A 24,603-nucleotide genomic window follows, 5' to 3' on the forward strand; every position below is an offset into this window, starting at 1 on the left:
GGTCAAACAAAACGTCACCGGACCAACTCATCGTCTTATTCACACACTCGATTTAATTATATCATATGGAACCGATCCAACCGATATAGATATCATTCCACAAAGTGATGATGTCACTGACCATTACTTGGTAACTTGCATATTACGTACTGCTGTAATATGTCATGCGGCGCCGCGTTTTCGACCAGGCAGAACAATCCTTCCATCCACCATAGATAATTTCTCGAGTTGCTTGTCTGATCTGTCTCAGCTGCTGCCTGAACCCAAACAAACAGATGAACTAGAAGAACTAACTAGCACTATGAGCACCATTCTCTCTAGAACATTGGATGTTGTTGCACCCGTTAGATTAAAAAAGGTCACAGAGAAAATTAAAGCACCATGGTACAATAATACTACGCATGTTCTAAAGAGAGAAACCCGTAATTTAGAGCGTAAATGGAAACAAACTAATTTAGAGGTCTTTAGAATCGCGTGGAAAGACAGTATGTCACGTTATAAAAAGGCCCTAAAAGCGGCCAGGGCTGAGCATCTCCGCAAACTAATAGAAAACAACCAAAACAATCCTAGGTTTTTATTTAACACCGTGGCTAGACTAACAAATAAACAGACGTCACCCGAACAAAATATCCCGTTACAGTTTAGTAGTAATGATTTCATGAACTTCTTCACTGAGAAAATAGAAAACATCAGAACCACAATTGTAAACGTTCAATCCTCAATCGCACCTTATAATTCAGCCTCAATTATCACCCCGCAAGAACAATTACAGTGCTTTACAACTATAGAACAAAAAGAGTTAAATAAACTTATCACTTCATCTAAAACAACAACATGTTTATTAGATCCTATACCAACTAAACTACTGAAAGAAGTGTTACCTGTAGTAGAAGAGCCTCTCCTCAATATTATTAACTTGTCTTTATCTTTAGGTCATGTTCCAAGAACATTTAAACTGGCAGTGATAAAACCTCTCATTAAGAAACCACAATTAGACCCGCATAATCTAGCAAATTATAGACCCATTTCAAATCTACCTTTTATGTCTAAAATACTAGAAAAAGTTGTGTCCGCTCAACTGGGCTCTTTCTTGCAAGAAAATGATATCTATGAAAAGTTTCAGTCAGGATTCAGGCCGCACCATAGCACTGAAACTGCGCTCGTTAAAATCACAAATGATTTACTTTTAGCTTCTGACCAAGGCTGCATCTCAATACTAGTTTTACTTGATCTAAGTGCTGCGTTCGATACTATAGATCATACAATACTCTTAGATCGACTACAAAATTATACTGGTGTTCAAGGACAAGCATTAAGCTGGTTTAGATCATACTTATCAGACCGCTACCATTTTGTCTATTTAAATGGAGAAAAATCGATCATAACTCCAGTAAACTATGGAGTGCCGCAGGGATCTGTGTTAGGCCCTCTATTATTCTCAATATATATGCTGCCACTTGGAAATATTATAAGGAAACATGGAATTAGTTTCCATTGTTATGCTGATGACACTCAAATATATATTTCATCACGGCCGGATGAAAACGCTAAATTATCCAAATTGACAGAGTGTGTTAAAGATATAAAAGATTGGATGACGCGTAATTTTCTATTATTAAATCCAGACAAGACAGAGGTAATACTTATCGGTTCAAAAAACCGCCCACAGAACCTCTCACAATACAACTTTGACATCGTAGGATGTCCTGTTACTTTATCCTCTACAGTAAAAGACCTGGGTGTTATACTCGATTGTAACCTGTCTTTTGAAAATCATATTTCGTATGTTACAAAAACAGCCTTTTTCCACCTTAGAAACATTGCTAAGCTACGTAATATGCTATCAGTTTCTGATGCAGAAAAGTTAGTTCATGCATTCATGACCTCGAGACTAGATTACTGTAATGCTTTATTAGCTGGTTGTCCTGCATCCTCAATAAACAAGCTACAGTTAGTCCAAAATGCAGCCGCTAGAGTTCTTACTAGATCAAGAAAATATGATCATATAACACCGATTTTATCATCACTACATTGGCTACCTATAAAGTTCCGTATTAATTACAAGGTATTGCTACTGACTTATAAAGCCCTAAACGGCTTAGCTCCAGTCTATTTAACGGATCTTCTATCACCCTATAATCCATCGCGCTCTTTAAGATCAATAAATTCGAGGCTTTTGGTCATACCTAGGATATCCAGATCAACCAAAGGAGGGAGAGCATTTTCACATTTGGCTCCAAAACTCTGGAATAGCCTTCCTGATACTGTTCGTTGCTCGGACTCGCTCTCCCAGTTTAAAACTAGATTAAAGACGCATCTTTTCAGCCAGGCATTCATATAATATTGTTAATCTCACAGTTTCAAACTACAATCCGGCCTCTAGTTCATAAATGCCAGAGGAGAACTGGCCCCCGACTGAGCCTGGGTTCTCCCAAGGTTTTTTTTTTCTCCATTAGGTCACCTGATGGAGTTTTAGGACACCATTAGGCCGCTTGATGGAGTTTTTTCGGTTCCTTGCCACTGTTGCCTTTGGCTTGCTCAGTTGGGGATATTTTGGGGATATTTAATTTTATTCTATCAATCAATAAATTCCACTAGAAACAAACTTTGTTGTATTATTTTATTTTAATACTGTGAAGCTGCTTTGATACAATCTGTATTGTGAAAAGCGCTATACAAATATACTTGATTTGATTTGATTTGATTTGAATAAAAATCTATTAATATCTTATTCAGACAGACTCATCGAATGCTATTAGTTCACTCAGACACATATATTTTACACAATCAAGAAGAATAGAAAAGTCATGTGAAGTATAAACACTGAAGAGCAGGAGTTATTAAAAGAAAGTGTAGCAAATCAAAATGTTACATTTTCTCTTCCTCAAAATATCAGTTTTGTATGACAGTAAATATGAAAGTACAGTTGAGATAGTGATAGGTTCACACACTACACTGGAGTCCTGTGTGCGCTGGACACACACGTCGGCTATTCGTTCCAAGTCATGCATTCTCAAATGAGGAACAATAATACTATTAAACATGAAAACATTTACACAACAGTTGCAATCTTAGTCACACAAACATTCAGTCCATCCAAACACACTCATGAGAGTAGATCAACCAGGTTTCAGTGTAATAATACACACGTCAGATTCCAGCCGGATCAGAGAGTGCTTATCCTGACTCTTATCTCAGATCTACAGGCCAGGGCCCAGTTTTTCAAAAAATGTAATCTGGATCAAATTGATCCGGATTTGGAAATCCCATGTTTTGCTATCCAGGATCACCTGATCCATTTTACTTTTATGCCAGTTTTTTAAAGGAACCTTGGATTGGATCACTGTGATCCAAATACCAAATTTCAGGATTACCAAATCCTGTTTACTAGAGCCTTAAATGGAGCCAACAGTGTAGCCTACTGGCTTAGCAAAGAACAACAGCTGGCAAAATACCGGTGGCCACAAATAACCATTGTTTATTTAAATTTTAAGAAACAGAAACACTGTAATAAACAGAAACATTTTACTTTCCTTATTTTGTTATAATTTTAAATTGTAGATTTTTTTGTTTTACCATATCTCATTAGATGTGACATGCTTCATATATGCTTCAAATATGAAGAAATGTATATATCATCAGTAAACATTGATTTTATGATCATTCACTTAAAAAAAAAAAACTCTCTGGTTTTATTTGGTTCGAAAAATCACAACTGAATCCACCCTTCTGATGGGATCAGGATAATCCTGTTTTCCCAAACCGAGTTCAAAGTTGTGAAAAACCCAAAGGACAGGTTTGATCCAGATCAAATGTAAGATCGGATTACATGATCTGATCTTAGTTCAGAATCCCTCTCATGCTTTTGAAAAACCCATTTCCAAGATTTGATCCGATCCGTGATCCGAAATCCCACTGGATTACTTTTGAAAAACTGGGCCCAGGGGATCAGGATTGTCGTTTCCCTTCACTGTCAAGATTCTGTCAATCATTCCTTCCTCGCATCTGCGATCTGTGAAGATCAGACCACATTCCCTCTCAATATCTTTAATATCCCTCTCAGATTCTGCCAGTTCATCTTTGTTTTGTAATTTCTTCTTGGACACTTTTTTTTTCAGATTTTTAGTTGCTTTTTGGGAAATTTTTGGGAATCTTAAAATCTCAATCTCTGTTGGCTGTAATACGGTCCCATCCTTCTTCTCCACAATTATCAAATCAAATCAAATCAAATCAAATCAAAGTTTATTTATAGAGCACCTTTTTAAAACAGCAGGTGTTCACCAAAGTGCTGTACATACAATATAAAGCGTGGATGACCTTCTCAAAATCAGTAAAAGATACAAATGACTTGCCTTTAGATAATTGCCTTAACTGATAAAAAATTTTTAACCTTTAGATATCACCATGAAAATTACTGAGTTGATTACTTATATCAAGACAAACAAAAAATGTATTACAAGTTTTTTGAAATTGTTTGTTAACATGGACAAACGGTGCATAATCTAATTACGTATGTGCTAATTTGCATAAATACCACAACAGATCTAAACATTGGGTATAGCCAGGCGAAAATGTCTTGTTGAATCTTGTTGACACATAACTGTAAAATACTTAATGTTAAGGTCTGAATGGAACCCATTACGGCTACCCATGAGCATTAATACAGAGGCAGGAAGAAGTACTTTAGAAACCAGCCTTTATTCATTTTTAAGAGATGGGGTTCGGGGCTGAGTCCGTGGGACTGGTTCTGGGGGACGAGTCTGAGGGAAGAACAGGAGACAATGGTAAGGAGAATGCAGAAGACAAAAGGTAGGTAAAATAAAAAGTGAATCCCCAGAAACAGTCCCACGGACCCAGCCCCAAACCCCATCTCTGCAATAATAATTAATAAAGGCTGGTTTCTAAAGTACTTCTTCCTGCCTCTATGTATTAATGCTCATGGGTAGCCGTAATGGGTTCCATTCAGACCTTAATATTAAGTATTTTACTGTTATGTGTCAACAAGATTCAACAAGACATTTTCACCTGGCTATACCCAATGTTTAGATCTGTTGTGGTATTTATGCAAATTAGCACATACGTAATTAGATTATGCACCGTTTGTCTATGTTAACAAACAATTTAAAAAAACTTGTAATACATTTTTTGTTTGTCTTGATGTAAGTAATCAACTCAGTAATTTTCATGGTGATATCTAAAGGTTAAAATTTTTACCCTATTCACGTGAGAGAAATAATGAATAGGCGTATGAATAGGATATATTTGGGTCTTTTTCAAAACTTTCCCCTAATGGGATTCTTCGGGACTTTTTTTTCCTTACTCAGGACATATTGAGGATACAAAATCAGTTGAGTTTGCTTCTGTTGCAATTTGTTCAAGGTTGACCCCCATTTTGGCTTAAAATGACTGGACTAAAACTCATATTCCACAACTTTATCCCATTACCAGCTGATGGGTAAAGTGGGCCGGTGAACACATGAACATTACAGACCTGTCTCTCCTCAGCTTTTTCCACACATAGATTCTCCAGCGTTTTCCAGATCCCGCGGTTTAATCCCCTAATCTGTGGTGAAATGTTGCTGAGCAGAGAAGTGTCGTCCAGGGCTCTCTGACTCGACTTGATCGTGAGCCGGAGCGAGATGACCTCGGTCAAAGGGTTCCTTATATGGGTTCTTGCCATCAGGCGTCTGAAAGGGTTTAGGAGATGATCGCTTCAAATTTTTGGGCCAAATTTTTATTTTTATCATTTTCTTCTACAATGCTTTCATTCAGTATCTCATACCCCCATGCAGCATTTCTGGTTGGATTGTCATACAGCATGACGTAAGAAGTCTTTTTCTTTATTTCAGTAAATGAAGCAACTTTGTCTTTTAATTTACAGGGCAAGCTTTTCATTGGAGCTGTCTCTGAGCTCAAGCTTGATGGGTGGCCAAACATCTCTGAGAAAGGGACACGGGTCCAGCATTTTCTACATGGTTCTGTTCCAGTATATCAGTGTTCTCTTGCCTGTGACTGTCATCTGGTGGTCCTCTCCTCTCGTTCTGGGTCTCTCCACTATCCTCATGTGGATCAGACTGTGCTTTCACTCTTTCACTCTCTTGTCCTTCACTGTGCCTTGCTCTGAGTCAGAAATTGTATTTTATGTTTTTATAGCATTTTTATAATAACTTGTGGTACATTTCATAGTATATATTTGTACTGTCCAATTCTATTTGCACACATGCACTTTATATAGTTGTGTGTCAGTCTGTGTGTCTGGTTAAAGCATGTAGTTCTTGTTTGTTCAAGGGTCCAGTCTGATAAAGTGTTGCACAGTTATTTCCACACACACAAAAAGGCAAAAACATGGAAATTCATTCAGTTAATACTTCCAACAGCGCTCAAGCATGGCTAAAATAGAGATATTTGAGATCTGACATGTCTTAAATCCGTACAATATCTTCCTTAGATTCTGATTTAGACAAATTTCTCATTTTTTTTAAATTCTTTTTTATTTATTTTTTTATTTCAATTTTCTCATTTTTGATGGTAAGACACTCAAGAAACATCACATAGTTCAACTTTATCACAGTTTGAGCTCCAGCCTTTTAGACTTTACTTTCACTTCCCGGTAACACTTTAGAATAATGGTCCGTAGTTAACAAGTAACTATGCAGGAAGTAATAGGTAGTACTGCATTAACACCGAACTTAATACTATTAACTAATATGGAAGCAATATTAACTAAGCAGTAAGTAATATCTAAATTAGTACAAAGGTAGTTCCTTGGTAGGTATTTGATTATTACTAAAGAAATGTATCCTCACTGAGAACTACTTGTGAACTAAGAAAGAATAACCAATTAATTACTAATCACAAAAGTAACATGTCTAAAAAGTGAACAATTGTGGGGGTTTTTTTTACTCTTAACATGGTCATAATATTTCAGAAGCTTGTGCCTCAAATGGGTTCTTAGTGGAAACCAGTTTATGAATATTATATTTCCCCAAATACATTAGCTACAGGTTGAGATTGTGACTACTACTCTTGCCAAAGGATGGACGCATGTTCTCTGTTTATTTCAAACTTAAACATAGAATAATACTAATAATGATAATTTGTTTAAAATTTTAAACAATTAGGAAGTGATGCTGACACTCATGATTGGATTAGTTCACTATTATGAGCTCTTGAGTGTCAGTTCAATATGTCTCAGACTCCAAAGACCTACCTTTATGTTACAGTAGCCGCCAGAGGAGGACTTCTCTTTAGGATGTGAATATAAACATTGATGTTCTCTTGTCAAAAACAATTTGCATCCTTAATGAAGAAATTGGCTGCATTTATGTTGCCATAATCGCAAAACCACATCTTCCAGATTACAATGTTTGTTAGAATATTACTAGTGCCTGTACAGTATGTGTTAAATATAAAATTAAATAACTTGTATTACTTGTGAAAAACATGCTAACTCCTCACTAATTACTCAAGCGTTACCTTGTTATCCCGCAGGAACTACTAGTGATGTGGCCCATTATTTTAAAGTGAAAAACATGCCAACTCCTCACTAATTACTCAAGCGTTACCTTGGTATTCCTTGTTAACTACTAGTGCAGCCTGGTCTCATTGTAATACGTAGGTATTAATACGTAATTTTCTCAAAGATAGAAAACATACTTTTTTGTACGTTTCGATGCTGAAACGTATAACGTTAATATGGACGTATCTGCAACGTTTAAACGTAACATTATTACGATTTTACAGCTAAAAAATGTAAACTATTTACTAATATTTCATATCATAACGATATCTGTATAATTTCCCTTTTACCATTTTATAGATTATAAATGTAAGATCTCTTAACCCTACTCCCACACCTAAACATACCCATTTTATTGACAAAATTAAAAGGATAAAACTTAATGGACAGATATGTGTAGGGAAATGGCAGTTTTATTAACAATATAGCATTAAAACATAGTAAAACTAATCCTACCCCTAACGTTACCCCTAACAATTTCTGTAAACTAAGTTACGTAGGCTAGAATTATAAAGAAAAACAACAGACAGGTATAATCACAATCATTTATTTATTGAGAAAATATCAAAACCGGTACCAAAAGTTGTTCACATGACGATGTGTCGCAGTCCTCTCTGGCAGTATTGTATGAGGTAACGTTACAGAGCAGAATATAAATTATTAATCCATGAAAATGTTAATCCGGTTTCGGTTCGCTGTTCGCTCTGTGAAGGCGCGCGCGCTTCTCCATTTCAAATGTAGTACACCAATTTAAACACTGCATGTCGTAATCTGTGACGAAGCATGCGAGAGCCAATAAGCGTCTGATATCACTGCTGTAAAACATGTCCTAACGTTTCGGGAGAAGCGGAAATGGAGATGAAGATCACTGGATAAAGGGCTGAATTTGGATCTGTTTCTTGCAAACAACGTATGGATTCTAAATATTTGGATTACATCAAGCTAATAAAATTGATATATTTTGTGAATTTATGTTGTGTTTTAGTGTATTATGGGTCTTGAATGCAATAGAGTCAAAACATTAATTTCGATTAATTAGTGAGGAGTTGGCATGTTTTTCACGGGGCCACATCACTAGTAATTCCTGCGGGATAACAAGGTAACGCTTGAGTAATTAGTGAGGATTTAGCATGTTTTTCACAAGTAATACAAGTTATTTAATTTTATATTTAACACATACTGTACAGGCACTAGTAATATTCTAACAAACATTGTAATCTGGAAGATGTGGTTTTGCGATTATCGCAACATAAATGCAGCCAATTTCTTCATTAAGGATGCAAATTGTTTTTGACAAGAGAACATCAATGTTTATATTCACATCCTAAAGAGAAGTCCTCCTCTGGCGGCTACTGTAACATAAAGGTAGGTCTTTGGAGTCTGAGACATATTGAACTGACACTCAAGAGCTCATAATAGTGAACTAATCCAATCATGAGTGTCAGCATCACTTCCTAATTGTTTAAAATTTTAAACAAATTATCATTATTAGTATTATTCTATGTTTAAGTTTGAAATAAACAGAGAACATGTGTCCATCCTTTGGCAAGAGTAGTAGTCACAATCTCAACCTGTAGCTAATGTATTTGGGGAAATATAATATTCATAAACTGGTTTCCACTAAGAACCCATTTGAGGCACAAGCTTCTGAAATGTTATGACCATGTTAAGAGTAAAAAAAAAAACCCCACAATTGTTCACTTTTTAGACATGTTACTTTTGTGATTAGTAATTAATTGGTTATTCTTTCTTAGTTCACAAGTAGTTCTCAGTGAGGATACATTTCTTTAGTAATAATCAAATACCTACCAAGGAACTACCTTTGTACTAATTTAGATATTACTTACTGCTTAGTTAATATTGCTTCCATATTAGTTAATAGTATTATGTTCGGTGTTAATGCAGTACTACCTATTACTTCCTGCATAGTTACTTGTTAACTACGGACCATTATTCTAAAGTGTTACCCACTTCCCAAATGATGCTTTCAGACATGAATCCCGAGAATCCCCGAGATCTGCAAAGCGTGATTATCACAGCAAATATAAGATTACTGTCGACTGCTTTAATGCTGTGTACTGTAAAATCAACTCACCACATTTTGTCACAAAATGACATTAAAAATGTGAAAATTGTTCTGCAAGTTTTGAGATCTCGATGTATAATAGGGTGATATCGGGTAAAATGGGCCATGTCAGGTGTTGGGGGTGCCAGCCCCTCTGGAGTTTAGAGCCAATGACTGCACAGGATTTCAAACTGTTGTCATGACTGTGCTTGACAAGTAACAGGTGATTTGATTGGTTTGTGGTTGCTATGGTGGGCGGGGCAATAATGCAAATCAAGACTGCACCAGAAAGCTGCATGGCATACCAGGGGCACATTCAAGTTCAAAACGGTGCGCAACATTTTGCTACGGTTTCCGGGTTGAACGTCATGTTTCCTGGAAACGGCGTGCACCGGGGTTTGAGATACGTTTTCTCTTGTTTGGTGGGTGTGTCAGAACTGCAGTCCAATCAGCAGCAACATGTATATAAAGCACGCGGTATTAAAGTGAACTCGCACAATGGGTTCAAGGAAAGTAATTTACAAATGTGTTGGATGCAGCTCCACTGTCTATGTGCAGCTCGGTATACGCAACAACTGAGGATATTAGAAGACATGTTTGTCGTAAGTTTTATTGTAAAAATATAGGATATCAACATAATGATGTAGTTGTTTATATTTTTAGCTTCATTGCAAGTGTATGACATTTGGTATAGAAATAAACAATGGTAATTAAGTGCTTTTCCTAAAAATGAGAAGGAAAATACAGGGTATTAAAACAGTATGAACTACAAATAAAGTCAATATGTGAGGCTAAATAGATGTGTTTTAGTCTGAATTAGGTAAGATGTGTGCTTCAGTTTCAGCAATCCCTTCACTCGATTGGGATGTTCTCTTTTGTTCTGGGCGGCAAGTGCAGTAACTGTAACATCGGGCATATTTTGTAGTATTAAACACATATTTATACCGACTTCATCAGGCTCCGAAAATTCTTCACAAAGAACACAAAGAATGGCCTTCTCAGCTGCCATAGTTGCAACTCTTGCGTCATCAGAACAGTGTGTTCAACGCATCACCGTTTCTGTTTAAAAAACGTTGTGCAACGTTTTGTCGGGGCTGAACGCAACCCAGATCTAACTAAACTATTATACGGATGATAAATCTATAAAAAATATGCATAATATCTGTCTTGATGGCATCAATCAGAAATAATGTTGTTAGTTTGGTATATGAACATATTTTTTGTTTTTCTTGGCGGCCTAATTTACCCTAACCCACTGAGGTCAAATGGGCCGCATGGTTTCAGCTAAAATGGGCCATCATCTGTGTCACTCACAAACACACATACACGTGTTTGAGTGTGTGTGAGGGTGTGTCTGAGTCACACACACACACACACACACACCCACCACTGATTCACTGATCTATGCTGTTCCAAACTTTTTTAATGGCACATATGAATGTGTTTGTTTAATGCAGTTTAAATGTTATGTGGCTGTATAAGCAATTGTGTTTTAAAATGAAAAGTGATGATAAATGACTATTTCCCTTTGCAGTTTGACTGGCCCATTGTACCTGAAACTGCTCATGCAAACAAAGGTTGGCACAGCTGATGTTTCAAGAACTATAGGGCCTAAATAATTATATTTTATTACATAATTTCAACACAAAATGATCATTATTAATCATAAAAACACATGGAAAAGGCATATATGGTATGTTGAATGTTCTTTATAAAACCTTCTTCTAATGTGACGAGTTTACACAATTAGAACATTTTACTTGCAACATTTTGAGCATATTTTGGGAATGTTGTTAAAGTTAGAGTTTGTACAATGCTAGTTGTGGAGATCCACAAGGTGCATCTGTCCTTCTCAGTACGTTTTTGTGACCCTGCAATATTAAGGCATTTAATTGTCTGATAACTTTTTAATTTTAATTCAGTGTCAGTTAAATCTCTTTTTTGGCCCATTTGCCTTACAAATTAAAACCTTAAGTTCAGCTGTTGCCTTAAAAATGTATAAGTAATCAAAGTATAATCAAATTGCATGGCTGTACAAGTCATTTAGACTTAAATTATATTAAACTGACTTTAAAAATTAGTTGAAATTGTTTGAAACATTTTGATGAGTTAAAGTATTGGAAAAACATATTGCCCTGACTTATCGAGCATAGAAGTTTTCTTTAGTGTAGCCTATTAGTTATGCAGATCTAAAAATAAGATTTTTTTAAACTTGTTTTTCCCTTTAACTCATCAACAATTACACCACCTAAATTACTTTACAGTCTCAATAGTATGCTAATGTGGAATTCTAGGAAGGCCTGTGGTTATAGGCTATATGACTATATCGACTTGCATTAAAACTATGCACACTCTATCTGCTTTTTATAAAATAATAATAATAATTATAATATCAAATCATTACAGTTAAAAATAGCCTAATAAAAAAATCTTTAGACAACTACAATATACTTTACTATTATCAATAATACTATTCATTTATTTTATTAATGTTAAATAATTTCATCGTTATGATTATAATCATTGTTGTTGTAGTTGTATATATTGAAAACAGGAAATGGAGATATCCACCTGAAGTGCTCGCGCGCCGGAAGCATAGGCCGGAAGCGGAGCTGCATTCGCGTGTGCTCGCGCGCGCGCGCTTCAGTGAAGGCAGCGCATTAATCTAGAAGCGTGATTAAGCGGACTGGAATCAACCGTTTGGACGCACACCTTCCAGCCAATCAGAATCTGTGTCATTAATCCACTCATCCGTCGAAGAGCGAGCTTGACACTTTGAAAGCCATTATTCACCTTCGCCTTCGTGCTGAGAAAAGGTAAGGATAACTCAAAGTAATGTATATTATTATAGGTATTGTTCCCTTTCGTTGTCACTCCGAGTTACGTCGGATGACGACGAATGGGGTTTCGCTTAGAAATCCTATCATCTTCGAGTATTAAAACACGAGCCAATGGCAAAGAAATGCCATGGGTCTGCGGAATTTGCATAGCGTAACTCCGCCCCACCCTGGGGGTATATAAGGAAGTCGCGAGCAATATGCAGATATGTTTTCGCTTCGGAGCCAAGTTGATGTACTTCACTCCACAGCCAAATCCTGAGTTTATCTCTTCATCTCTTCGAGACGAGCCTCTCTCCAGGTGTTGGTGTGACAGCGAGTTCCAGCGAGTGCACATTCCCTGCTGATCTGTGCAGTGATTTGCCAGAGTTTGTGTGTTCTCTCCCTGGTCGCTTCAACACTCTGCGGAGAAATCTCCTTTCACAAAAGAGCATTGCACGCGGCACGTCTTTTTAAAGATGCCTCGCCCGTGCACTTCTGGTTGCGGTCTATTCGTGTCTGACTCTGATGGGCACAATCGCTGTCTTGTGTGTCTGGGTGTTGAGCACGCTAAGGCAGCGTTTGTGGATGAGTCATGTTCCCACTGCGGGAACATGCCCATCGCACGGTTGAGATCGAGACTCAGTGATCTTCATGTGAGAGTCCCCTCATCCGCACCCCGATCTACTGGTCCCGAGAGGGCTGGTACTTCGGCTGGCGGCCAGGGTGATCTGAGGGTTACAGTGTGGAACAAAGCGCCGACTATTCCACGCTCCACACTTCCCTCTGTTCCCGTGCAACCCGCGAGTGTCCGCGTGGAAACCGCTGTACAGTCCTCTGACTTGCCGCGAGTTTCATTCGGCGCTCCAGAGGATGACGTGATGTCGATCGCTGCATCACAAGGTGGGCAGGAGTCCTCGGGAAGTGAGGATTCGGCTGTGCTGCCACCCTCGGGTGCCCCAGCATTGTCCGAGTCTGATCCCGAGATGACGGCCATGCTTTCCCGGGCAGCCGCGGCGATCGGTCTTGAGTGGTCCCCGCCACCTGGGCCGGTTCGTTCGCGGCTGGACGATTGGTTTTTGGGTGCGGCTGCTGATCCACGTCGGCGGCCAACCCCAATGCCTTTTTTCCCGGATGTGCATGAGGAGGTCACGAGGTCCTGGAAGGCACCATTGTCTTCCCGTGATCGCTCGGCGACCGCCTCCGCCTTGCCTCCCCTTGATCAGGCGGCCGCCAAAGGGTACACTGGGGTTCCCCAGGTTGAACGCTCTGTTGCGATGCAGTTGTGTCCTCAGAGTGCTTCTTCCCGCGGGGACCCAAAGCACCCCTCCAAGGCCTGTAGGTTCTCCTCCACACTTGTGGCGAAGGCCTATAGAGCTGCGGGGACGGCGGCCTCCTCACTGCATGCCATGGCGACTCTGCAGGTCTACCAGGCCCAGATGTTGCGTGATATGCACGAGGGGAGGTCTGACCCAGCACTCTTTGATGAGTTGCGTGCCGCCACCGACCTTGCTCTCCGAGCGACGAAGGTGACCGCACGCTCGCTGGGTCAGGTGATGGCCACTTCGGTGGTCCAGGAGCGACACCTATGGCTAAACCTGGCTGATATGCGGGAGGCCGAGCGGACCCGGTTCCTCGACACCCCCATATCCCAGGCTGGCCTATTCGGCGGTGCAGTCGAGGACTTTGCCCAGCAGTTCTCGACTGCTCAGAAGCAGACTGAGGCTCTAAAACATGTCCTGCCCCGGCGGCCCGCTGCTTCGGCGGCGCAGCCGTCAGCACAGGTGCCTCAGCCTGCTCGCCGCCGAGGGCGCCCTCCTGCGGTTCCCGCCCCTCCCGATCGGCCCCAGCAGTCCGCTGCTCCCGGGTCGCGTCGTCGAGGAAGCCGTAGGAAGGCGCCACAGCCCTCTCCCGCCCCGCGCCCCGCTAAACGCCAGGCTAAGCGGCGCTCCTGAGACGGGCTGCTCAGAGATGCCGATGAGTTCTGCACAGGAGCCGGTAGCAGGGCCGCTCCTTCCCCCGGTGGAGGGCCGGGGGAGAATCCTTGGTTTTCCCATTCCCGCTGCTCGTCCCACGACGGGCAGCACCCTAAAATGGTTAAAGAAAGAACTCACTATCCCATCTCTGAGCACACGGAGTGTGCGGATGAGAGCACGCGCCGCCCACGGGCCACGCTCCTCTCGTCCCCCTCTGTCGCCAGACCCCTGCCAGAGCACGCCCCCGTGGGACGCTGGTCCTCCCCTGGCCTCCTCTGGCAGGATGCGGCTAATGACCGTGCCCCCGCACCGGGCCGCTATGCCACCCATGCCTGGGCCGGTCATTCCGCCTCGCTGCACCCCCGACGGTACGTCTGTGGTTCATATGACCCCGCTGGTGCACTTTCTGGAAGCCTGGCTAGAGCTTCCCAGACTGTCCCGCTGGGTCGCGAGAACCATCAGGCTCGGCTACGCGATTCAGTTCGCGCGATCTCCTCCCCGCTACAGCGGAGTCCGCTTCACTATGGTCGGTGGCAATGCCCCGGTCATGAGAGCGGAGGTCGCCACCCTACTGGCGAAGGGTGCGATCGAGATTGTCCCTCCAGCCGAAATGAGGTCCGGCTTCTACAGCCCTTACTTCATTGTTCCGAAGAAATCGGGTGGGTTACGACCGATCCTGGACCTGCGCGTCCTGAACCGCTCCCTTCACAGGCTGCCGTTCAGGATGCTCACGGCCAAACGCATTTTCGAGTGTGTGCGGCCACAAGATTGGTTTGCAGCGATCGACCTGAAGGACACCTACTTCCATGTCTCCATTTTACCTCGACACAGACCGTTTCTACGGTTTGCTTTCGAGGGGCAGGCATACCAGTATGCGGTTCTCCCTTTCGGGCTAGCCCTGTCTCCTCGCGTCTTCACGAAGGTCGTTGAGGCAGCCCTTGTTCCCCTCCGGGAACACGGGGTTCGCATCCTGAACTATCTCGACGACTGGCTGATCCTAGCTCACTCTCGAGACCGGGTTTGCGAACACAGGGATCTGGTGCTCCAACACTTAGCCCGTCTGGGCCTTCGGGTCAACTGGGAAAAGAGCAAACTTTGCCCCGTGCAGAGGATCTCTTTTCTCGGTATGGAGATCGACTCGGTCGCCATGTGCGCGCAGCTTACGAGCGAGCGCGCGCAGTCACTGCTGACTTGTCTTCGCCAATTTGAGGGCAAGAGTGCGGTTCCACTGAAATTATTTCAGAGGCTCCTGGGGCATATGGCATCCGCAGCCGCAGTAACGCCGCTCGGATTGCTTCATATGAGACCGCTTCAGCTTTGGCTTCGCGATCGAGTCCCGAGGTGGGCATGGCAACACGGCAAGCTCCGGGTCCCAGTGACTCCGACCTGCCGTCAGACCTTCACCCCGTTGTCGAACCTCAGCTTTCTACGGGCCGGTGTGCCCCTGGAACGAGTTTCCCGGCATGTTGTTGTCTCAACAGATGCCTCCACCACGGGCTGGGGCGCCATGTGCAATGGACATGCTGCCGCGGGCTCCTGGACAGGACCCCAGCGCCTATGGCATGTCAATTGCCTCGAGTTGCTGGCTGTACGTCTCGCCCTGCACCGCTTCCATGCGCTGCTCAGGGGTCAGCACGTATTAGTCCGATCAGACAATACCGCGACAGTAGCGTACATCAACCATCAAGGTGGTCTGCGCTCCCGCCGTATGTCACAACTCGCCCGCCACCTCCTCATATGGAGTCAGAAGCATCTGAGGTCGCTTCGAGCCATTTATATCCCGGGACACCTGAACCAGGCGGCCGACGAGCTGTCTCGAGTTCGGCCTCTCTCTGGAGAATGGCGACTCCATCCCCAGACGGTCCAGCTGATTTGGGATCAGTTCGGCGACGCACAGGTAGACCTGTTTGCCTCCCACGACTCGTCCCATTGCGACCTGTTTTATTCCCTGACCGAGGGCACGCTCGGCACGGATGCACTGGCGCACAGCTGGCCGCGGGGCCTCCGCAAGTATGCGTTTCCCCCAGTGAGCCTTCTTGCGCGGACCCTGCGCAAGATCAGGGAGGACGAGGAGCAGGTCATATTGGTTGCCCCATACTGGGCCAACCACACCTGGTTCTCAGAACTCATACTCCTTGCGACAGCACCTCCCTGGCCAATTCCTCTGAGGAAGGACCTCCTTTCTCAGGGACGGGGCACCCTGTGGCACCCTCGTCCCGGTCTTTGGAACCTCCACGTGTGGCTCCTGGACGGGACGAGGCAGGTTTGAGTACCCTACCACCAGCGGTGGTGGCTACCATCACTTCCGCTAGAGCATCGTCCACGAGACATGTCTATGCGTTGAAGTGGAACCTCTTCGTCAACTGGTGTTCTTCTAAACATCAAGAACCCACAAAATGGCCCATCAGTGTCGTGCTTTCCTTCCTGCAAGAAGGGTTGGAGCGAAGGCTGTCTCCCTCCACCCTGAAAGTGTATGTTGCCGCCATTGCCGCACATCACGACGCAGTTGATGGTAAGTCCTTGGGAAAGCACGACCTGATCGTCAGGTTCCTGAGGGGAGCCAGGAGATTAAATCCTCCTCGTCCTCCCCTCGTACCCTCTTGGGACCTCTCAGTGGTTTTAACTGCCCTGCAGCGTGCTCCCTTTGAGCCTCTGCAATCAGTGGAGCTTAAGTTCCTGTCAATGAAGACAGCGCTCCTGGTTGCATTGGCCTCCATCAAGAGGGTAGGGGACCTGCAGGCATTTTCGGTTGACGAAGCGTGCCTGGAATTCGGGCCGGCTAACTCTCACGTGATCCTGAGACCCCGGCTTGGATACGTGCCCAAGGTTCCTACCACACCCTTTCGAGACCAGGTAGTGAACCTGCAAGCGCTGCCCTTGGAGGAGGCAGACCCAGCCTTGGCACTGCTCTGTCCAGTACGCGCCCTTCGTGCTTACGTAGACAGAACGTTTCAGGACCTCAGACCAGCTCTTTGTCTGTTATGGTGGGAAGCTGAAGGGAAGGGCTCTCTCCAAGCAGAGGTTGTCTCACTGGATAGTGGACGCCATTGCTTTGGCTTACCAGCAGCAAGGTCGACCGTGCCCCCTTGGTGTGACGGCCCACTCCACTCGGAGTGTGGCATCCTCTTGGGCTCTAGCGCATGGCGCCTCGCTAACAGACATCTGCAGAGCTGCAGGCTGGGCGACACCTAACACATTCGCGAGATTCTACAATCTCCGAGTAGAGCCAGTTTCTTCTCATGTACTCGCTTCAACTAGCCGGTGCTAGATTCTGCTCAGGTGTCTTCGCTTGCTCGCCATTCCTCTCCACGGACGGGATACGTGCGATATTCCTCAGTTGAGCCTCATAAGCCCTGAGTCTCCTCCAGCACTGACGACGTCAACGCCAGAGTTATGCCACTGGCAGCTTTCGCGCTTGGCTAGGTGTCTCCATGTGCATGGTTCCCTTCGGGCGACCCCCACATGTGTATTCCACTGTAAGCCTCTTTGAGCATGTGTCTTTCCCTTGGCAAGCCACCTTGCCACCCCTGGGGTTGAAATATTCCACCTGCGGCTGGACACCCCAGTGTTGCTCCGTATGCAGCCCTTCGGGGTCATATGTGTATTCCAAGTCCCCCCCTTCGGGTTGGGCATGATTGCATATTTCCTCTGGATATGCTTCCCAGTGTACCTTGGTATTCCTGTGTTAAGTAGGACTCCTTCGTCCGTGCTAGTCTCACGACAGGGAGCTCAGACTTACGCAGGGCACTGGAAGACAGTCGAGAGGTGGCGTGATTATACGGGAACCCCATTCGTCGTCATCCGACGTAACTCGGAGTGACAACGAAAGGGAACGTCTCGGTTACGTATGTAACCTTCGTTCCCTGAGTAGGGAACGGAGACGTTACGTCTCCCTGCCACTTCCGCTGTACCGCTGGAACGCCTGAGTTCAGTCTCGGCTCCTCAGCGAAGACATATCTGCATATTGCTCGCGACTTCCTTATATACCCCCAGGGTGGGGCGGAGTTACGCTATGCAAATTCCGCAGACCCATGGCATTTCTTTGCCATTGGCTCGTGTTTTAATACTCGAAGATGATAGGATTTCTAAGCGAAACCCCATTCGTCGTCATCCGACGTAACGTCTCCGTTCCCTACTCAGGGAACGAGGGTTACATACGTAACCGAGACGTTTTCATTAATTAGTGGCCCTACTAGGCCCATCTTCCTAGTTTTGTTCCAGTAATGTGCCTAATGTGGACGGGTAAAGATCATTTTAGCAGACATCTGGACACAGTGGGTGACTGAGAGGGGTTTAATTTAGATGAGAAACAGGGAGAGATCCTGGCTAAAAGTATTTAGTTTTGGGGAATGCTAACTTTAGTCACGTGTGCATAAGTAGCCCACGATACATGTTCGGGAATTGCGGTGCTCGTTTCGGATGATAATTAAAATATTGTTAAACAAGACTACACTTTAAAACTTTTTTTGTTGCCTCGTATTTATTTTGTTTGCCAGGACACAATAAGCGTTTTCTGTAAACGCAGCATAAATCCACAAAATAGCCAAAGTCTTTATAATCCGCACGATTGTCAGGAACAGATTCATCAGATTCAGGCAGAGACCGTTAACGCCAAATCCCCCTGAAATTCACACATAAATCTGCATAAATTAGAATATTAGCGAAGCTGTAAGACCACTAATTTCTATGTAGATCAGTTATTTACAACACATTTCATATAACAGAAAAGTTAAGTTCTGCTCTTTAGCTCAGTAATATAATGACACACAGAGGACTGCGACTGCAACACATCTGCATTTGGGTTTAGACGCATATCTGCAATAATACATTATCATAAGATTACACTTGTGTGCCTGATATGCTTTTCTCTATACAAGTACATATATTTAGAAATGGTTATGGGTTGGTTAGACGTAGAAGTGGGATTAGGGTCGCGAAATACCTTATTAATGCAATATTGTTACAACAGTTGTCTTTTTTCTACTCATTTTTGTCCATTTCATTTTATTTATTCTTTTTATGTTATCTATGAAATGGTTATGTTTGGGGCAGGGTTACAGAATCTGTGGTAAATGTGATATGGTAAAAAAGAAAGTGACTCTAGGCTAGGGGAATATTCACACTGGTACAGATGAACTATCAGATGCTGTCGTCTGTATTTGACTTGAAGCGTGTGCCTGAAACTGGACTCTGGTGAAGTGGATCTGGTCACTCCTCTGATCTAGTGTTTATTGTACAGAGATATACATTATTATGTTATTTGTTTTGCAGGCTGTGTTTTGCTGCCGGCCACAGAGGAATGTCTCAGTGCCGAAGTCAGAAGGAGAAAGACGGCAGACGAAACACCACGGGCCAAACGTAAAGTCTCAGTTTAACACACACAGGTATTGTACTGTTTCACTCTGCTTTATCTTCAGACATCTACTAAAAACAGACACACACACGAGTTAAAGGCATAATTTACCTGTAGATTTAAAAATCATGGTTTCCCCTTTATGGTTGAATCACAGAAGCTACACCAGTTACCTTTGCCAAGAGATTTAATTTATTATGTATCATGTGTCAGACAGAGAGAAACAACATATAAGAACCAGGCTACATGAGAGGTCTTCATTCCAGATTTCTCTGTTCCCCATTCTTAATCTTCTCATCCCATCATGTTAGATGTAAATGGTTTCTCTGGCTTTATGTTTCTCTGCCATCAAGGTTCTCTAAGCTTATACCCTTGTTTCTCATATGCCTCTGTTTCTCATGCCATATGCCTTTGTTTCTCATATGCCTCTGTTTCTCATATGCCTCTGTTTCTCATATGCCTCTGTTTCTCATATGCCTCTGTTTCTCATATCTCTGTTTCTCTGAGGTGGTACAGTAAGATAGAGCTTATATACATTATAGAGCAGCTTCCTTTTAAGGTAACAAACTATGTTGCTTAGCTTTAAAAATGGAACGTATATGTCATAGAACATATGGCACAATTCACTTCCATATTAAGAACATATCTCTGTTGTTTACATCTGCATCAGTTGAAAACATGTTACAGTACATACCCTCTACAAAATATAGCTCAACCACCTGTCTCATGTGACATGATCTTCACATGGTTCCATTCTATCTATAATCTCCTCATGCACTGAACACATGCATGACTCTGGCTTGACAAAATACATTATGAAATTATGAATAAAGAAAAATAATACAAATACATAACATTAAACAGTAAATTTTTTAGTCTTCAGTCCCTCCACTGGAACTACGGCAGTAAGTTCCACACCGTCACTCCACCAGTGGCCATCTAATGAAGCGATAGAAGAAAGGAAAAGCAGACCAAAGAAAGACACAATAACAAAACAAAATAAACAAAATAAAGATACAATAGAAACATAAGGAAAAGGGAAAACACGAAACAAACAAACAACCCCACCATGTCATGTCCCCGTGTACTATGTGTATTTTAACGTCTATGTGTAAGCATTTAACATGAACCCCAATCATCTAAGAAAATAAAAACTAATAATTCTTCTGCTGGTGCCTTGACTTGTTAAGTACTTAACTCCTCAAGTTCCCGGCCAAAACAACAAACCAAAACAAACGTTGATTTTAAAAAGATCCTATCCCTTGGGGTTGAAAATCAGTGAACAAGTGTTCATTGTTTGTGGAGTTGTATTTTGTAAGTAGTGTATAAAATCTCTTATTTCACTCCCTATGTCCCATTCTCAGTTCTATCCATTTGTCATCAAAGGAGCATTTCTAAAGTTATCTTTAGTTTTATTAATAAATTAATTTATTGATTTATTCCCCGTTACCCAGACTTCTTTTGAATTAGCAAAAACAAAGTCTTCATCTTTAAACACCACCATGTCTTGGAATTATCCAATGCCATGTCTAATGATCTGAAATGTGAAAACTATGATATAAATTAATTCAACATCATACAGCCATCACATATTCAGGATCTAAAACTTCTAGACAATTTATAAGCAACTAACAACATTAGAAATAAAAAAAAATAATTAACAATCTTTGTTTTACTCTCCATATCATTAATGACAATTACCCTCATGGTCTCAGCTAGTTCTCGAAAACTCTTTCCCATCAGCTCTTTCGTATAATTTCCTCCTCAGGGTGTTGTCCCCCGACATAGATATATCAAGTTATGACACTTGTCTCAATGAAATACAAACCATTCAAGGAATGCGGTCTCTGGTGATCAGGCATCGGTGAGCTCACTTTTTTGGAGGGCAGACTACTGTAACCCTCAGTGATGCTGTTGGCCTAACAAACATCTGCTCAACCATCTCACATAACACCTCCCTTCCGGGTAGGTGCCCAGTGGTGGTGACCCCCCTGGCTTAGATTGTCCTCTTTTGGCCAAAAAAAAGGATCTTACCCGTCTTTGAGAAATCACATCATTCACACTGGTAACCGCTCCTTCCCATTAGGACATTTTTAATAGGTATTTTTCAAAGCTCAGGAAAGTGCATTCAAGAGCCATCAGAGCCATTTGGAATGCCTAATAGTGTGAACATGAATACAAATTAATGATAGTATTTAATCACTATAATCCATCAGACATTTTCACACCTCAACATATCAATGCTGAGTTTACTCAGTGAATCTAGTTATTACAACCGTTAATTTAGTGTAATGTGCTTTTACATCAATAGCCGGAACCAATCAATAACTGGAACCATCAGTCCTGTACATGGTGAAGACAAAGATGAGACAAAGAAGTTACTGGTCATGGAATAAACAAATAAAAATGGTCACTTCTATCATTCAAGGTAGAATATCATTAAAACATTTAACTCCCAATTGCATATATTATTGATTAAAAATCTCTGTGTCTATAATTTCCAACTAAGACGCTGTGCTCACTCTAAATGGCTTGTTACTTATGACACAGGCTCAAAAAACAAAATCTAAATGACTTTGAATAAGAGAAAGACTCTGAGAGAATGTCGAGACTGTCTCAGAGTAATTCTGCATTTTCAATACTTTTATAATTTCATTCTACTCACTTTTATTCTGACCTAGTCAGAAATAACATGTATTCCAAATAAACATCTTTGTTTATATTTGTAATTTCTCCTTATATATTTTCCAACTCACATTTTATGGAGTCATTATCTATAATTTTCATCAGCTTGTACTTGTCAATTAACTATACAACTATTATCATTGTTTTATGTCTTGTTCTTTTTCAGATATAACTTAAATTTTGTAATGTTAAACAATGATCAACTTTCAAACACACTTTAACACCAGAAATCTGCTAAAAAGCTTAGCTTGTTTCTGTTTTTCTCTTCAAATACCCCAAAGATAATGTTTTGCTATACAATTACCCTTGTGTATTCTAGAGAAGCAACAGGCTTTCTATTTATATCTCTCTATGTGTGTGTCTAAAGGAGGGTATAAGGAAGGGGCTGCTTCACTCTTCCTTCTCACTCACAAAATTAACCCTCATATTTTCAGTTATCTTTTTCCTTTTTTTTCAGTTAAACTCAGATCAGTTTCTTTTTTTTTTTTCCTTTTCTTTTTAGTATTATCTCAGATTAATTTCTTTTGAATTTTTTATTTTTTTCCCTTTAAGCTTGCTCAGAATAGTATTCTCAAATATTTGAACAGCTTTACGGTCAAAATCAGAAATGCCTGCGATCTTATCTAGTTACATCGGCACATTCATACCTGTATGACTCCAGTGTTAATGTCCTTGGAGCATTTTTTAACCCTTTCTATGGCGCTCGTCACACTTAATCACTCCTGTCATCAAGTCTTGCTGCCTTTTCATACTTGTATTAATTCCAGCGTGTTAATGTTTTAGAGACTATCTTTACCCCTTTCTCTGGGAACTCGCCACACTTAACCGCTCCTGTCAATCAAGTATCCTCAAATATTTTCTAGCTTAACCGTCTTACAGCTAATTTCTCCAATTTTTTGACTAGATAGTCTTCTTTCTAAAAAAGATCTATCTCTATCCCAGCATATCAAATACCCTAGAGGTTTACTTTTCAGAGGAACTTAAAAATTCCAAATTAAATTTAATTACTTAATTTAATTCCAATTTTTACCATGTCTGACACATGTTTCTTGGCAACACAACTGGTAATTTAAATAGCACAGTTCTTTTAAGCAGTTTCAGTCTATGTTTAATCATCAGGCAGACTCATAATTATTTAGAATAAAATAAGGTCTTACCTGGAATTCCTGAAAATATTCATCCTGTTCGTACCACGCCAAATTGTGGATTTAAAAATCATGGTTTCCCCTTTATGGTTGAATCACAGAAGCTACACCAGTTACCTTTGCCAAGAGATTTAATTTATTATGTATCATGTGTCAGACAGAGAGAAACAACATATAAGAACCAGGCTACATGAGAGGTCTTCATTCCAGATTTCTCTGTTCCCCATTCTTAATCTTCTCATCCCATCATGTTAGATGTAAATGGTTTCTCTGGCTTTATGTTTCTCTGCCATCAAGGTTCTCTAAGCTTATACCCTTGTTTCTCATATGCCTCTGTTTCTCATGCCATATGCCTTTGTTTCTCATATGCCTCTGTTTCTCATATGCCTCTGTTTCTCATATGCCTCTGTTTCTCATATGCCTCTGTTTCTCATATCTCTGTTTCTCTGAGGTGGTACAGTAAGATAGAGCTTATATACATTATAGAGCAGCTTCCTTTTAAGGTAACAAACTATGTTGCTTAGCTTTAAAAATGGAACGTATATGTCATAGAACATATGGCACAATTCACTTCCATATTAAGAACATATCTCTGTTGTTTACATCTGCATCAGTTGAAAACATGTTACAGTACATACCCTCTACAAAATATAGCTCAACCACCTGTCTCATGTGACATGATCTTCACATGGTTCCATTCTATCTATAATCTCCTCATGCACTGAACACATGCATGACTCTGGCTTGACAAAATACATTATGAAATTATGAATAAAGAAAAATAATACAAATACATAACATTAAACAGTAAATTTTTTAGTCTTCATTACCCAAGAATGAAAACTCTGTCATAATTTATTAAAAAACAAGGTAACACTAATTTTACTTCCAGCACAGTGAATATGACACAGTGGGCAACGGAAACATCTAATATATATATATATATATATATATATATATATATATAGCTCTGGGAAATAATGAAGAGACCACTCAACACTGATTTCTGAACTTGAAGTGGTCTCTTCATTATTTCCAGAGCTA

General features: G+C 41.4%; 1 protein-coding gene across 1 annotated transcript in view; it reads right to left on the reverse strand.

Moving 5' to 3' along the window:
* LOC311089569 (uncharacterized protein) overlaps nucleotides 1–24,603 on the reverse strand; it is a 406,125-nt gene that overhangs the window by 36,158 nt on the left and 345,364 nt on the right. The window lies entirely within an intron of this gene.

The sequence above is a fragment of the Abramis brama genome (assembly GCF_963993115.1).
Source record: "Abramis brama genome assembly, chromosome: 1".
Lineage (NCBI taxonomy): Eukaryota > Metazoa > Chordata > Actinopteri > Cypriniformes > Leuciscidae > Abramis > Abramis brama.